Raw genomic sequence first — 13037 nt, forward strand, 5'->3', positions numbered from 1 at the left:
CGCCTCTGATTCCCCGCCTCTGATTCCCCGCCTCAGATTCCCCGCCTCAGATTCCCTGCCTCAGATTCCCTGCCTCAGATTCCCTTCATCTGATTCCCTTCATCTGATTCCCTACCTCTAATTCCCCGCCTCTGATTCCCTGCCTCTGATTCCCCACCTCTGATTCCCCGCCTCAGATTCCCCGCCTCTGATTCCCCTCCTCTGATTCCCCGCCTCAGATTCCCCGGCTCTGATTCCCTTCCTCAGATTCCCTGCCTCAGATTCCATGCCTCAGATTCCCTTCATCTGATTGCCTTCATCTGATTCACTGCCTCTTATTCCCCACCTCTGATTCCCCGCCTCTGATTCCCCGCCTCTGATTCCCCGCCTCTGATACACCGCCTCTGATTCCCCGCCTCTGATTCCCCGCCTCTGATTCTCCGCCTCAGATTCCCCTCCTCAAATTCACCGCCTCAGATTCCCCGCCTCAGATTCCCCGCCTCAGATTCCCCGCCTCAGATTCCCTGCCTCTGATTCCCCGCCTCTGATTCCCCGCCTCTGATTCCCCGCCTCTGATTCCCCGCCTCTGATTACCCGCCTCTGATTCCCCGCCTCAGATTCCCCGGCTCTGATTCCCTGCCTCAGATTACCTGCCTCAGATTCCCTGCCTCAGATTCCCTTCATCTGATTCCCTTCATCTGATTCCCTGCCTCTTATTCCCAGCCTCTGATTCCCCGCCTCTGATTCCCCACCTCTGATTCCCCGCCTCTGATTCCCAGCCTCTGATTCCCCGCCTCTGATTCCCCGCCTCTGATTCCCTTCATCTGATTCCCTTCATCTGATTCCCCGCCTCAGATTCCCTGCCTCAGATTCCCTGCCGCAGATTCCCTGCCGCAGATTCCCTTCATCTGATTCCCTGCCTCAGGTTCCCTGCCTCAGATTCCCTGCCTCTGATTCCCCGCCTCTGATTCCCCGCATCTGATTCCCCGCCTCAGATTCCCTGCCTCAGATTCCCTGCCTCAGATTCCCTGCCTCTAATTCCCCGCCTCTGATTCCCCACCTCAGATTCCCCGGCTCTGATTCCCTGCCTCAGATTCCCTGCCTCAGATTCCCTGCCTCAGATTCCCTTCAACTGATTCCCTTCATCTGATTCCCTGCCTCTTATTCCCCGCCTCTGATTCCCCGCCTCTGATTCTCCGCCTCTGATTCCCCGCCTCTGATTCCCCGCCTCTGATTCCCCGCCTCAGATTCCCTGCCTCAGATTCCCTGCCTCAGATTCCCTGCCTCTGATTCCCCGCTTCTGATTCCCCGGCTCTGATTCCCCGGCTCTGATTCCCCGGCTCTGATTCCCCGCCTCGGATTCCCCGCCTCTGATTCCCCGCCTCAGATTCCCCGCCTCAGATTCCCCGCCTCAAATTCCCCGCCTCAGATTCCCTGCCTCAGATTCCCTTCATCTGATTCCCTTCATCTGATTCCCTGCCTCTAATTCCCCGCCTCTGATTCCCCGCCTCTGATTCCCCGCCTCTGATTCCCCGCCTCTGATTCCCCGCCTCTGATTCCCTGCCTCTGATTCCCCGCATCTGATTCCCCGCATCAGATTCCCTGCCTGAGATTCCCCGCCTCAGATTCCCCGCCTCAGTTACCCCGTCTCAGATTCCCCACCTCAGATTTCCTGCCTCAGATTCCCTGCCTCAGATTCCCTGCCTCAGATTCACTGCCTCAGATTCCCTTCATCTGATTCCCTTCATCTGATTCCCTGCCTCTGATTCCCCGCCTCTGATTCCACGCCTCTGATTCCCTGCCTCTGGTTCCCCATCTCTGATACCTCGCCTCTGATTCCCCGCCTCTGATTCCCCGCCTCAGATTCCCCGGCTCTGATTCCCTGCCTCAGATTCCTTGCCTCTGATTCCCCACCACTGATTCCCCGCCTCAGTTACCCCGCCTCAGATTCCCCACCTCAGATTCCCCACCTCAGATTCCCCGCCTCAGATTCCCTTCATCTGATTCCCTTCATCTGATACCCTGCCTCTTATTCCTCGCCTCTGATTCCCCGCCTCTGATTCCCCACCTCTAATTCCCCACCTCTGATTCCCCGCCTCTGATTCCCCGCCTCAGATTCCCTGCCTCAGATTCCCTGCCTCAGATTCCCGTCATTTGATTCCTTTCATCTGATTCCCTGCCTCTTATTCCCCGCCTCTGATTCCCCGCCTCTGATTCCCCGCCTCTCATTCCCCGCCTCTGATTACCCGCCTCTGATTCCCCGCTTCTGATTCCCCGGCTCTGATTCCCCGGCTCTGATTCCCCGGCTCTGATTCCCCGCCTCGGTTTCCCCGCCTCTGATTCCCCGCCTCAGATTCCCCGCCTCAGATTCCCCGCCTCAAATTCCCCGCCTCAGATTCCCTGCCTCAGATTCCCTTCATCTGATTCCCTTCATCTGATTCCCTGCCTCTAATTCCCCGCCTCTGATTCCCCGCCTCTGATTCCCCGCCTCTGATTCCCCGCCTCTGATTCCCCGCCTCTGATTCCCTGCCTCTGATTCCCCGCATCTGATTCCCCGCATCAGATTCCCTGCCTGAGATTCCCCGCCTCAGATTCCCCGCCTCAGTTACCCCGTCTCAGATTCCCCACCTCAGATTTCCTGCCTCAGATTCCCTGCCTCAGATTCCCTTCCTCAGATTCCCCGCCTCTGATTCCCCGCCTCTGATTCCCCGCCTCTGATTCCCCGCCTCTGATTCCCCGCCTCTGATTCCCTGCCTCTGATTCCCCGCATCTGATTCCCCGCATCAGATTCCCTGCCTGAGATTCCCCGCCTCAGATTCCCCGCCTCAGTTACCCCGTCTCAGATTCCCCACCTCAGATTTCCTGCCTCAGATTCCCTTCCTCAGATTCCCTGCCTCAGATTCCCCGCCTCTGATTCCCCGCCTCTGATTCCCCGCCTCTGATTCCCCGCCTCTGATTCCCTGCCTCTGATTCCCCGCATCTGATTCCCCGCATCAGATTCCCTGCCTGAGATTCCCCGCCTCAGATTCCCCGCCTCAGTTACCCCGTCTCAGATTCCCCACCTCAGATTTCCTGCCTCAGATTCCCTGCCTCAGATTCCCTTCCTCAGATTCCCCGCCTCTGATTCCCCGCCTCTGATTCCCCGCCTCTGATTCCCCGCCTCTGATTCCCCGCCTCTGATTCCCTGCCTCTGATTCCCCGCATCTGATTCCCCGCATCAGATTCCCTGCCTGAGATTCCCCGCCTCAGATTCCCCGCCTCAGTTACCCCGTCTCAGATTCCCCACCTCAGATTTCCTGCCTCAGATTCCCTGCCTCAGATTCCCTTCCTCAGATTCCCTGCCTCAGATTCCCTTCATCTGATTCCCTTCATCTGATTCCCTGCCTCTGATTCCCCGCCTCTGATTCCACGCCTCTGATTCCCTGCCTCTGGTTCCCCATCTCTGATACCTCGCCTCTGATTCCCCGCCTCTGATTCGCCGCCTCAGATTCCCCGGCTCTGATTCCCTGCCTCAGATTCCTTGCCTCTGATTCCCCACCACTGATTACCCGCCTCAGTTACCCCGCCTCAGATTCCCCACCTCAGATTCCCCACCTCAGATTCCCCGCCTCAGATTCCCTTCATCTGATTCCCTTCATCTGATACCCTGCCTCTTATTCCTCGCCTCTGATTCCCCGCCTCTGATTCCCCACCTCTAATTCCCCACCTCTGATTCCCCGCCTCTGATTCCCCGCCTCAGATTCCCTGCCTCAGATTCCCTGCCTCAGATTCCCGTCATTTGATTCCTTTCATCTGATTCCCTGCCTCTTATACCCCGCCTCTGATTCCCCGCCTCTTATTCCCCGCCTCTGATTCCCCGCCTCTGATTCCACGCATCTGATTTCCCGCCTCAGATTCCCTGCCTCAGATACCCTGCCTCAGATTCCCTGCCTCTGATTCCCCGCATCTGATTCCGCGCCTCTGAATCCCCGCCTCTGATTCCCCGCCTCTGATTCCCCGCCTCTGATTCCCCGCCTCAGATTCCCCGGCTCTGATTCCCTGCCTCAGGTTCCCTGCCTCAGATTCCCTTCATCTGATTCCCTTCATCTGATCCCTGCCTCTTATTCCCCGCCTCTGATTCCCCGCCTCTGATTCCCCGCCTCTCATTCCCCGCGTCTGATTACCCGCCTCTGATTCCCCGCCTCAGATTCCCCGGCTCTGATTCCCTGCCTCAGATTCCCTGCCTCAGATTCCCTGCCTCAGATTCCCTTCATCTGATTCCCTTCATCTGATTCCCTGCCTCTTATTCCCCTCCTCTGATTCCCCGCCTCTGATTCCCCGCCTCTTATTCCCCGCCTCTGATTCCCAGCCTCTGATTCCCCGCCTCTGATTCCCCGCCTCTGATTCCCCGCCTCTGATTCCCCGCCTCTGATTCCCCGCCTCTGATTCCCTGCCTCAGATTCCCTGCCTCAGATTCCCCGCCTCAGATTCCCCGCCTCAGATTCCCCGCCTCAGATTCCCCGCCTCAGATTCCCCGCCTCAGATTCCCTGCCGCAGATTCCCTGCCGCAGATTCCCTTCATCTGATTCCCTGCCTCAGGTTCCCTGCCTCAGATTCCCTGCCTCTGATTCCCCGCCTCTAATTCCCCGCATCTGATTCCCCACCTCAGATTCCCTGCCTCAGATTCCCTGCCTCAGATTCCCTGCCTCTAATTCCCCGCCTCTGATTCCCCACCTCATATTCCCCGGCTCTGATTCCCTGCCTCAGATTCCCTGCCTCAGATTCCCTGCCTCAGATTCCCTTCAACTGATTCCCTTCATCTGATTCCCTGCCTCTTATTCCCCGCCTCTGATTCCCCGCCTCTGATTCTCCGCCTCTGATTCCCCGCCTCTGATTCCCCGCCTCTGATTCCCCGCCTCAGATTCCCTGCCTCAGATTCCCTGCCTCAGATTCCCTGCCTCTGATTCCCCGCTTCTGATTCCCCGGCTCTGATTCCCCGGCTCTGATTCCCCGGCTCTGATTCCCCGCCTCGGATTCCCCGCCTCTGATTTCCCGCCTCAGATTCCCCGCCTCAGATTCCCCGCCTCAAATTCCCCACCTCAGATTCCCTGCCTCAGATTCCCTTCATCTGATTCCCTTCATCTGATTCCCTGCCTATAATTCCCCGCCTCTGATTCCGCGCCTCTGATTCCACGCCTCTGATTCCCCGCCTCAGATTCCCTGCCTCAGATTCCCTGCCTCAGATTCCCCGCCTGAGATTCCCCGCCTCAGATTCCCTGCCTCAGATTCACTGCCTCAGATTTCCTGCCTCTGATTCCCCGCCTCTGATTCCCCGCCTCTGATTCCCCGCCTCAGATTCCCCGCCTCAGATTCCCCGGCTCTGATTCCCTGCCTCAGGTTCCCTGCCTCAGATTCCCTTCATCTGATTCCCTTCATCTGATCCCTGCCTCTTATTCCCCGCCTCTGATTCCCCGCCTCTGATTCCCCGCCTCTCATTCCCCGCGTCTGATTACCCGCCTCTGATTCCCCGCCTCAGATTCCCCGGCTCTGATTCCCTGCCTCAGATTCCCTGCCTCAGATTCCCTGCCTCAGATTCCCTTCATCTGATTCCCTTCATCTGATTCCCTGCCTCTTATTCCCCTCCTCTGATTCCCCGCCTCTGATTCCCCGCCTCTTATTCCCCGCCTCTGATTCCCAGCCTCTGATTCCCCGCCTCTGATTCCCCGCCTCTGATTCCCCGCCTCTGATTCCCCGCCTCTGATTCCCCGCCTCTGATTCCCTGCCTCAGATTCCCTGCCTCAGATTCCCCGCCTCAGATTCCCCGCCTCAGATTCCCCGCCTCAGATTCCCCGCCTCAGATTCCCCGCCTCAGATTCCCTGCCGCAGATTCCCTGCCGCAGATTCCCTTCATCAGATTCCCTGCCTCAGGTTCCCTGCCTCAGATTCCCTGCCTCTGATTCCCCGCCTCTAATTCCCCGCATCTGATTCCCCACCTCAGATTCCCTGCCTCAGATTCCCTGCCTCAGATTCCCTGCCTCTAATTCCCCGCCTCTGATTCCCCACCTCATATTCCCCGGCTCTGATTCCCTGCCTCAGATTCCCTGCCTCAGATTCCCTGCCTCAGATTCCCTTCAACTGATTCCCTTCATCTGATTCCCTGCCTCTTATTCCCCGCCTCTGATTCCCCGCCTCTGATTCTCCGCCTCTGATTCCCCGCCTCTGATTCCCCGCCTCTGATTCCCTGCCTCAGATTCCCTGCCTCAGATTCCCTGCCTCAGATTCCCTGCCTCTGATTCCCCGCTTCTGATTCCCCGGCTCTGATTCCCCGGCTCTGATTCCCCGGCTCTGATTCCCCGCCTCGGATTCCCCGCCTCTGATTTCCCGCCTCAGATTCCCCGCCTCAGATTCCCCGCCTCAAATTCCCCACCTCAGATTCCCTGCCTCAGATTCCCTTCATCTGATTCCCTTCATCTGATTCCCTGCCTATAATTCCCCGCCTCTGATTCCGCGCCTCTGATTCCACGCCTCTGATTCCCCGCCTCAGATTCCCTGCCTCAGATTCCCTGCCTCAGATTCCCCGCCTGAGATTCCCCGCCTCAGATTCCCTGCCTCAGATTCACTGCCTCAGATTTCCTGCCTCTGATTCCCCGCCTCTGATTCCCCGCCTCTGATTCCCCGCCTCAGATTCCCCGCCTCAGATTCCCTGCCTCAGATTCCCTGCCTCAGATTCCCTGCCTCAGATTCCCTTCATCTGATTCCCTTCATCTGATTCCCTACCTCTAATTCCCTGCCTCAGATTCCCTGCCTCAGATTCCATGCCGCAGATTCCCTGCCGCAGATTCCCTTCATCTGATTCCCTGCCTCAGATTCCCTGCATCAGATTCCCTGCCTCTGATTCCCTGCCTCTAATTCCCCGCCTCTGATTCCCCACCTCAGATTCGCCGGCTCTGATTCCCTGCCTCAGATTCCTTGCCTCAGATTCACTGCCTCAGATTCCCTTCATCTGATTCCCTTCATCTGATTCCCCGCCTCTGATCCCCCGCCTCTGATTCCCCGCTTCAGATTCCCCGGCTCTGATTCCCTGCCTCAGATTCCCTGCCTCAGATTCCCCGCCTCTGATTCCCCGCCTCTGATTCAACGCCTCTGATTCCCTGCCTCTGATTCCCCGCATCTGATTCCCCGCCTCAGATTCCCTGCCTCTTATTCCCCGCCTCTGTTTCCCCGCCTCTGATTCCCCGCCTCTGATTCCCCGCCTCTGATTCCACGCCTCTGATTCCCCGCCTCAGATTCCCTGCCTCAGATTCCCTGCCTCAGATTCCCTACCTCTGATTCCCCGCATCTGATTCTCCGCCTCTGATTCCCCGCCTCAGATTCCCCACCTCAGATTCCCCACCTCAGATTCCCTGCCTCAGATTCCCTGCCACAGATTCCCTTCATCTGATTCCCTTCATCTGATTCCCTGCCTCTTATTCCCCGCCTCTGATTCCCCGCCTCTGATTCCCCGCCTCTGATTCCCCGCCTCTGATTCCCCGCCTCTGATTCCCCACCTCAGATTCCCCGCCTCAGATTCCCTGCCTCAGATTCCCCGCCTCAGATTCCCTGCCTCAGATTCACTGCCTCAGATTCCCTGCCTCTGATTCCCCGCCTCTGATTCCCCGCCTCTGATTCCCCGCCTCAGATTCCCCGCCTCAGATTCCCTGCCTCAGATTCCCTGCCTCAGATTCCCTTCATCTGATTCCCTTCATCTGATTCCCTACCTCTAATTCCCCGCCTCTGATTCCCTGCCTCTGATTCCCCACCTCTGATTCCCCGCCTCAGATTCCCCGCCTCTGATTCCCCTCCTCTGATTCCCCGCCTCAGATTCCCCGGCTCTGATTCCCTTCCTCAGATTCCCTGCCTCAGATTCCATGCCTCAGATTCCCTTCATCTGATTGCCTTCATCTGATTCACTGCCTCTTATTCCCCACCTCTGATTCCCCGCCTCTGATTCCCCGCCTCTGATTCCCCGCCTCTGATACCCCGCCTCTGATTCCCCGCCTCTGATTCCCCGCCTCTGATTCTCCGCCTCAGATTCCCCTCCTCAAATTCCCCGCCTCAGATTCCCCGCCTCAGATTCCCCGCCTCAGATTCCCCGCCTCAGATTCCCTGCCTCTGATTCCCCGCCTCTGATTCCCCGCCTCTGATTCCCCGCCTCTGATTCCCCGCCTCTGATTACCCGCCTCTGATTCCCCGCCTCAGATTCCCCGGCTCTGATTCCCTGCCTCAGATTACCTGCCTCAGATTCCCTGCCTCAGATTCCCTTCATCTGATTCCCTTCATCTGATTCCCTGCCTCTTATTCCCAGCCTCTGATTCCCCGCCTCTGATTCCCCACCTCTGATTCCCCGCCTCTGATTCCCAGCCTCTGATTCCCCGCCTCTGATTCCCCACCTCTGATTCCCTTCATCTGATTCCCTTCATCTGATTCCCCGCCTCTGATCCCCCGCCTCTGATTCCCCGCTTCAGATTCCCCGGCTCTGATTCCCTGCCTCAGATTCCCTGCCTCAGATTCCCCGCCTCTGATTCCCCGCCTCTGATTCCACGCCTCTGATTCCCTGCCTCTGATTCCCCGCATCTGATTCCCCGCCTCAGATTCCCTGTCTCTTATTCCCCGCCTCTGTTTCCCCGCCTCTGATTCCCCGCCTCTGATTCCCCGCCTCTGATTCCACGCCTCTGATTCCCCGCCTCAGATTCCCTGCCTCAGATTCCCTGCCTCAGATTCCCCGCCTGAGATTCCCTGCCTCAGATTCCCCGCCTCAGATTCCCCGCCTCAGATTCCCTGCCTCAGTTTCCGTGCCTCAGATTCCCTGCCTCAGATTCCCTTCATCTGATTCCCTTCATCTGATTCCCTACCTCTAATTCCCTGCCTCAGATTCCCTGCCTCAGATTCCATGCCGCGGATTCCCTGCCGCAGATTCCCTTCATCTGATTCCCTGCCTCAGATTCCCCGCCTCAGATTCCCTGCCTCAGATTCCCTGCCTCAGATTTCCTGCCTCAGATTCCCTGCCTCAGATTCCCTTCATCTGATTCCCTTCATCTGATTCCCTTCATCTGATTCCCCGCCTCTGATTCCACGCCTCTGATTCCCTGCCTCTGGTTCCCCATCTCTGATACCTCGCCTCTGATTCCCCACCTCTGATCCCCCGCCTCTGATTCCCCGCTTCAGATTCCCCGGCTCTGATTCCCTGCCTCAGATTCCCTGCCTCAGATTCCCCGCCTCTGATTCCCCGCCTCTGATTCCCCGCCTCTGATTCGCCGCCTCTGATTCCCCGCCTCTGATACCCCGCGTCTGATTCTCAGCCTCTGATTCCCCGCCTCTGTTTCCCCACCTCTGAAATCCCGCCTCTGGTTCCCCGCCTCCCTTTCCTCGCAACTTTTCATTCTCCGTTTCCCCACATCTCTTTCCCCGCCTCTGATTCCACGCCTCTGATTCCCCGCCTCTGATTCCACGCCTCTGATTCCCCAACTTTGATTCCCCGCCTCTGATTCCCTGCAACTGATTGACCGCCTCTGATTCCCCGCCTCTGATTCCACGCCTCTGATTCCCCGCCTCTGATTCCCTGCCTCTGATTCCCCGCCTCAGATTCCCTGCCTCAGATTCCCTGCCTCAGATTCCCTACCTCTGATTCCCCGCATCTGATTCTCCGCCTCTGATTCCCCGCCTCAGATTCCCCACCTCAGATTCCCCACCTCAGATTCCCTGCCTCAGATTCCCTGCCACAGATTCCCTTCATCTGATTCCCTTCATCTGATTCCCTGCCTCTTATTCCCCGCCTCTGATTCCCCGCCTCTGATTCCCCGCCTCTGATTCCCCGCCTCTGATTCCCCGCCTCTGATTCCCCACCTCAGATTCCCCGCCTCAGATTCCCTGCCTCAGATTCCCCGCCTCAGATTCCCTTCCTCAGATTCACTGCCTCAGATTCCCTGCCTCTGATTCCCCGCCTCTGATACCCCGCCTCTGATTCCCCGCCTCAGATTCCCCGCCTCAGATTCCCTGCCTCAGATTCCCTGCCTCAGATTCCCTTCATCTGATTCCCTTCATCTGATTCCCTACCTCTAATTCCCCGCCTCTGATTCCCTGCCTCTGATTCCCCACCTCTGATTCCCCGCCTCAGATTCCCCGCCTCTGATTCCCCGCCTCAGATTCCCCGGCTCTGATTCCCTTCCTCAGATTCCCTGCCTCAGATTCCATGCCTCAGATTCCCTTCATCTGATTGCCTTCATCTGATTCACTGCCTCTTATTCCCCACCTCTGATTCCCCACCTCTGATTCCCCGCCTCTGATTCCCCGCCTCTGATACCCCGCCTCTGATTCCCCGCCTCTGATTCCCCGCCTCTGATTCTCCGCCTCAGATTCCCCTCCTCAAATTCCCCGCCTCAGATTCCCCGCCCTAGATTCCCCGCCTCAGATTCCCCGCCTCAGATTCCCTGCCTCTGATTCCCCGCCTCTGATTCCCCGTCTCTGATTCCCCGCCTCTGATTCCCCGCCTCTGATTACCCGCCTCTGATTCCCCGCCTCAGATTCCCCGGCTCTGATTCCCTGCCTCAGATTCCCTGCCTCAGATTCCCTGCCTCAGATTCCCTTCATCTGATTCCCTTCATCTAATTCCCTGCCTCTTATTCCCAGCCTCAGATTCCCCGCCTCTGATTCCCCGCCTCTGATTCCCCGCCTCTGATTCCCAGCCTCTGATTCCCCGCCTCTGATTCCCCGCCTCTGATTCCCCGCCTCTGATTCCCCGCCTCTGATTCCCTGCCTCTGATTCCCTGCCTCAGATTCCCCGCCTCAGATTCCCCGCCTCAGATTCCCCGCCTCAGATTCCCCGCCTCAGATTCCCCGCCTCAGATTCCCCGCCTCAGATTCCCTGCCTCAGATTCCCTGCCGCAGATTCCCTGCCGCAGATTCCCTTCATCTGATTCCCTGCCTCAGGTTCCCTGCCTCAGATTCCCTGCCTCTGATTCCCCGCCTCTGATTCCCCGCATCTGATTCCCCGCCTCAGATTCCCTGCCTCTAATTCCCCGCCTCTGATTCCCCACCTCAGATTCCCCGGCTCTGATTCCCTGCCTCAGATTCCCTGCCTCAGATTCCCTGCCTCAGATTCCCTTCAACTGATTCCCTTCATCAGATTCCCTGCCTCTTATTTCCCGCCTCTGATTCCCCGCCTCTGATTTACCGCCTCTAATTCCCCACCTCTGATTTCCCGCCTCTGATTCCCCGCCTCAGATTCCCTGCCTCAGATTCCCTGCCTCAGATTCCCCTCATTTGGTTCCTTTCATCTGATTCCCTGCCTCTTATTTTCCGCCTCTGATTCCCCGCCTCTTATTCCCCGCCTCTGACTCCCCGCCTCTGATTCCCCGCCTCTGATTTCCCGCCTCAGATTCCCTGCCTCAGATACCCTGCCTCAGATTCCCTGCCTCTGATTCCCCGCATCTGATTCCGCGCCTCTGATTCCCCGCCTCTGATTCCCCGCCTCAGATTCCCCGCCTCTGATTCCCCGCCTCAGATTCCCCGGCTCTGATTCCCTGCCTCAGGTTCCCTGCCTCAGATTCCCTTCATCTGATTCCCTTCATCTGATCCCTGCCTCTTATTCCCCGCCTCTGATTCCCCGCCTCTGATTCCCCGCCTCTCATTCCCCGCCTCTGATTACCCGCCTCTGATTCCCCGCCTCAGATTCCCCGGCTCTGATTCCCTGCCTCAGATTCCCTGCCTCAGATTCCCTGCCTCAGATTCCCTTCATCTGATTCCCTTCATCTGATTCCCTGCCTCTTATTCCCCGCCTCTGATTCCCCGCCTCTGATTCCCCGCCTCTGATTCCCCGCCTCTGATTCCCAGCCTCTGATTCCCCGCCTCTGATTCCCCGCCTCTGATTCCCCGCCTCTGATTCCCCGCCTCTGATTCCCCGCCTCTGATTCCCTGCCTCAGATTCCCTGCCTCAGATTCCCCGCCTCAGATTCCCCGCCTCAGATTCCCCGCCTCAGATTCCCTGCTTCAGATTCCCCGCCTCAGATTCCCTGCCTCAGATTCCCTGCCGCAGATTCCCTGCCGCAGATTCCCTTCATCTGATTCCCTGCCTCAGGTTCCCTGCCTCAGATTCCCTGCCTCTGATTCCCCGCCTCTGATTCCCCGCATCTGATTCCCCGCCTCTGATTCCCTGCCTCAGATTCCCCGCCTCGGATTCCCCGCCTCAGATTCCCCGCCTCAGATTCCCCGCCTCAGATTCCCCGCCTCAGATTCCCCGCCTCAGATTCCCTGCCTCAGATTCCCTGCCGCAGATTCCCTGCCGCAGATTCCCTTCATCTGATTCCCTGCCTCAGGTTCCCTGCCTCAGATTCCCTGCCTCTGATTCCCCGCCTCTGATTCCCCGCATCTGATTCCCCGCCTCAGATTACCTGCCTCTAATTCCCCGCCTCTGATTCCCCACCTCAGATTCCCCGGCTCTGATTCCCTGCCTCAGATTCCCTGCCTCAGATTCCCTGCCTCAGATTCCCTTCAACTGATTCCCTTCATCAGATTCCCTGCCTCTTATTTCCCGCCTCAGATTCCCCGCCTCTGATTTACCGCCTCTAATTCCCCACCTCTGATTTCCCGCCTCTGATTCCCCGCCTCAGATTCCCTGCCTCAGATTCCCTGCCTCAGATTCCCCTCATTTGATTCCTTTCATCTGATTCCCTGCCTCTTATTTTCCGCCTCTGATTCCCCGCCTCTTATTCCCCGCCTCTGACTCCCCGCCTCTGATTCCCCGCCTCTGATTTCCCGCCTCAGATTCCCTGCCTCAGATACCCTGCCTCAGATTCCCTGCCTCTGATTCCCCGCATCTGATTCCGCGCCTCTGATTCCCCGCCTCTGATTCCCCGCCTCAGATTCCCCGCCTCTGATTCCCCGCCTCAGATTCCCCGGCTCTGATTCCCTGCCTCAGGTTCCCTGCCTCAGATTCCCTTCATCTGATTCCCTTCATCTGATCCCTGCCTCTTATTCCCCGCCTCTGATTCCCCGCCTCTGATTCCCCGCCTCTCATTCCCCGCCTCTGATTACCCGCCTCTGAT

This window comes from Narcine bancroftii, unplaced genomic scaffold (assembly GCF_036971445.1).
Source record: "Narcine bancroftii isolate sNarBan1 unplaced genomic scaffold, sNarBan1.hap1 Scaffold_160, whole genome shotgun sequence".
In the NCBI taxonomy this organism is placed as follows: Eukaryota; Metazoa; Chordata; class Chondrichthyes; order Torpediniformes; family Narcinidae; genus Narcine; species Narcine bancroftii.